Here is a 5,000-nt window from a genome sequence, read left to right as displayed (position 1 = left end):
AAAGAACTCCTCTCGTTATGGTCTCATGACTGTTTGGAAATAGAAAAGACCCCCACATTTTATGTGAACATTTTTTTCCCCCTATATTGTGCACGTGTTGGTATGCATTTTCTCATATGTTTCTCCAATGCTAAAAACATAACATAAAGGTAAGTAGATGATAGCAACATGTTTTCTGCAATGAGCATTTTAATAATGGAATGGCTGAAGAATAATACATACAGTTGTATGTGAACATTTTTCAAGAAATGTTTCCTGCATGTATTCCTAGAGTATTTGCACTCAACATGTGAAGTTTAAGTTACTCAACAATGTTTTTTTCCAGACTGTACTGCAACTGTACAAAGACAAATGGACCTCCCTCATGTGTCTGCTTCAAATTAGAGACTAGACCGCTCTCCCCTGCAAAGCTTGCTGCTCCCCACGGCCTCTGCTGCCTCGTCAGCCAACATTATTCACTCACTGGGCAGGAAAGAACTGTCATTCTTAATAAAACCAAAGAACTGTAGGTTTCATAAAAGGAAAACTGTGTGTGTCTGTGTGTGTGTGTGTGTGTGTGTGTGTGTGTGTGTGTGTGTGTGTGTGTGTGTGTGTGTGTGTGTGTGTGTGTGTGTGTGTGTGTGTGTGTGTGTGCGTGCGTGCGTGCGTGCGTGCGTGTATATGCGTACGTGCATGTGTGCACACATTCTATATGTGTGGGTATGCATGTGTGTTTGCAGATCCACATAATTATGCATGCAGTGCATACTGTATTGTCGCCAGTGCAAGGTTAGCCTCTATTATTTCACTGATATAGAGGTTTCATTTTGTTCTCCCTTATCTGAATACATGGGCACAGGCGAGACATAACAGGAGACAGGGCAGCCTTCGGACGGTGCTTCCACCAACACAGCCTTGAAGCCAGCTGGAAGGAGTCAGTGTAATGTCAAAGTAGGAGAAAATCCATGGGTAGGAACACAATAAAAAATAAAAGCATGAGTCATGAATCATGATTAAACCAGCCACATGGCCTTCACATTTCGCTAGAGTCTTTAAAGCCAAAGAAAGCCCTAATTTGCCATAAGTAGAAAGCCCATTCTAGAATTCATTCTAGCGGGAGGGGGTGTTTCAGGCAGGGCGGAGGAGAATGGCTCTTCAGTGGGAGTTCAGTTTTATGACTGGCTCTTACTAAGGAGAGCAGAGTTGTAAAGAGCCGCAGAAAGACTGAAGTAGTATATTAGTGAATGTGCGCGCGTGTGCCTTTTGTGTGTGTGTGTGCTTGTGTGCGCATGTGTGTGTTTGTCAAAGTGAAGTAGGAGGCTGACACCAGTTTTTCATTTGTCTTTTCAAGGGTGACATTAAGAGGCAGTATTTACACTCATGGAGTCAGTTTAATGTGGAGACAGATTGATGCTTGGTGTTTGGTTCTGTGTGTCTGTCTACACAAGACAATTTGTATGCTATACAATTTATACTTTGTATCTGCATGTACATTTGTATACATTATATAAACACAGTGTGTATGTATACGTGCAATGTACGTATGCACGCAAGCACGCATGCACCATAGACTGTACGCACGGGCGACTGTGGCTCAGGAGGTAGAGCAGGTCGTCCAATGATCCATAGGTCGGCGGTTCGAATCCCGGCTCCTCCTGTCTACATGTCGAAGTGTCCTTGGGCAAGACACTGAACCCCAAATTGCTCCCGATGTGCTGGCTGGTACCTTGCATGGCTTCTGCCGCAATCGGTGTATGAATGGGTGAATGTAATGCACAATCTATGTAAAGCGCCTTGGATAAAGGCGCTATATAAATGCACCATTTACCATTTACCATGCACGTACGTACGCACGCACACAGACAAACACACACACACACACACACAGGAATGGGTGCATTCACATGCACAATCTGCACACACAGGCCTAGACACATGTTGTACAGACATATACTCTACGCACAATCGTATTTGCTGTGCACATTACATTGAAAGAGCTAAGCCACCTGTGGATTCTGTCAGTCTGACAGCCACTGTGAAGCTGCAACAATAACAAAACATTGATGTGGCAACACAAGGTGAATGAAAACTTGCTACAACATGGACAAAAAGCTGAAGTGAGCAAAAAGTTGAACGTGAAGCGTGCAAAAGACAGAGGAGAAAAGGAGAAGAAAGAATTCAAGTCAGCAGAAAAGTGGAGTTGTTCAGGACAGCTGTGCCACCACATGTAATCAGATCAACTCGTCAACGCACATGAGGGTTAAAAAGTAAAAATAATATACATAATGGGGTTATGATGCATTTCAAATCACCTGGCTATCATGTGGGCACAGTGGCACACGCACATCACCAGCAGATGTCCTGCTTTAAAAGACCAAGGCAGTGATTAGAACAGACACTGTATTCTCACATCATGTTCTCTGACTCCAACAAGGGTGTCTGCCTGGAGACAAATGTTGTACACATGGCTTAACTCGGACATGGCTCTGAGGGGCCCCTGCAGGTTGGCTCACCATATTTATGTTGAACCTTGCTGTGAAACCAGACACATTTTCCGTTGTTCCTAGAATCAGCCGTCTAACAACTCATCAAATCTGAGGTTTAGATGAAAGTGTGCTTATGTATGTTTTTGTGTATGCGTGCATTCCGTGCATATCACCTTTTTTATTGTTATCAATTGTTTTTATTAATTATATCACAAAAACAATACAATTGTGCCAGCATAACCTAGTATGCATAGATGCATCATGAATAAAGACTTTAAACAAAAACCAGATGCTTCTGCTTGTTGATGTGGATGACGTATTACTCACGCATACGCGTGTGAGATTGCAGTCGCTGTGCGACTACACCTGCATGAAGAGAGACTGTTTACGTCAATGTGCTATTGAAGAGCCTGGTGTTTTGTAAACACTTGTAAACACGTGAAGTCATGGTGTCAGAGAGAGAGAGAGATAAACAGATGTTGCTGTATTTTCTAACTGATGTAAATGTTTGCAGTCATGTCGCTCAGGGCTAAATGATCGAGCCACTTGGTGATTTGAACCAACGTGAAGTGGCTTGAGCAGTAATATATGGCAGTTATGTTTAGCATTCAGCACAGTCCATAGCCAATTTGATCTCTTCAAGATGCAGTGGAACGTGGAACGATTGCTTGGCCTTTGGGTTTGTGAGTCTTTAGATGAAAAAAACACATTATAAGGAAATTGCCATTCATGGCAGGGAAATTGAGGGAATCGTCTTTTTTGTTGTCCAGCTGTTGTGAGTACACAGTGATCTTTTAATTTCCTCAGGAGAAAGAATCAGGGTCAGCAAACTAATCAGAGATAGGGAATGATCCTGTCTGTCTGTCTGTCTGTCTGTCTGTCTGTCTGTCTGTCTGTCTGTCCGTCCGTCCGTCCGTCTGTCCGTTCAGAATCACAGTTTTGGCAGATCTACAAGCTCACAATGTGCCACAGCACGACACGTTGTGAGCTTGTAGATCTGCAATTTTTCCTGTGTGCAATCGCAGCATAATTCTCCTTATTTATCTGTCTCTCACCCTTTGTCTATTACCTCCTCTGACATTCCTCCCTGTGGAATCAAGTTGAAATCATATTCAGTGTTCTTCCAAGTAGAGAAGGTATAGTTCTCTGATAAAGAATAATAAAATTTCACCTCACTCAGCCTAACTTTAATCATTTTTAGAAGGTGTGCCTTCTCGCATGAGGCATGTTTACATTTCTGCCTTATCTTTAATCATAATGGGATTGTGATGCGGTAAGACAGGGGAGGATGGGCGTAATGAATGCACTATTTGAGATGGAAGAGATGTATTTACATTAAACTACCAAGTCTGTTTGTCTGTTTGGGGGTTGCAATGTCGGAGCGGATAGGCGGTTCTCCTCTGTCTAACCATTGGGTTGGGCCCATTGGTTAGGCCATAAGCATCACCTCCCAAACAATCAAGCCACCACCATATAGACACACGCATGCACACGCGCGCGCACGCACAAATGCGGGCACGCATGCATGCACGCACGCACACACGCACGCACGCACGCACGCACGCACACACACACGCACACACACACACACACACACACACACACACACACACACACACACACACACACACACACACACACAGGGCCCACCTCTTTTTTAATTAAAAGAAACGGCATACTATATTTGGAACAGCAAATACACAGCAGTTAATTAATGGGGGAAATGTCCCTAGAAAGAGTTCATGACATATTTGGATCATTCATATTTAAAAGTAACTTGAATGTTTCTTAATTGCTGCCTGTTACATCTATTTGCAATGTAATATAATGTAATAATGCAACACTCTTCAAAAATACAAATGCAACAGAAACTCAAAACAACGCGCAACCCAATACATGGCCTTAGTACCACTGGAAGTGCAACATCTCTCACTATGTATGCAGCACCATCATTGATTGATCGATTTGGCCATTTTTCACCTAAATGAAAAATTTGAGTGATTTTGCATCTGGACTATCCTATTCTTCCAAACAGTTCTCACAACACTTAAAGGAGCACTTCACCAATTTTCAGTTCAGGACCCTGCCTACCAATGATCGATAGGGATTACAAGCTATAGAAACTGCAGCCTTTCTCTTCTTTTAAGGGTAGCATAATATGCTATAATAGAAGCCTTTGTTGGCTTCTAAAAAACTGACAACACTCCACAGCTCTCCTCTATTGACACTGACAGACTGCGAAGACAGAAATGGTAACATATTGTGAGGACAAATTATATGAAGAAAGGCTGAAAATGAGAGAAGTGGTCCTTTAAATTGTGCAAAGGCCTCGCTACCATACCGTAGAACAGGGATGTCAAAACTCAAATACACAGTGGGCCAAAATTAAAAAATTGGTACAAGTCGAGGGCCGGACTGTGTTTCAACACACATCATGAGGACGTGCCAGGCAAAAAAGTTATTTTCCTTAAAAAAATCAATGTCCCTTAATAGCAAGATGAATGCAAAGATGAAACTGTAGGCATTAAAAAATGA

This window comes from Protomyctophum bolini (genome assembly GCF_963924005.1).
Source record: "Protomyctophum bolini genome assembly, chromosome: 8".
Lineage (NCBI taxonomy): Eukaryota > Metazoa > Chordata > Actinopteri > Myctophiformes > Myctophidae > Protomyctophum > Protomyctophum bolini.
The sequence above is the reverse complement of the archived record's forward strand: the minus strand, read 5'-3'. Positions refer to the sequence as shown.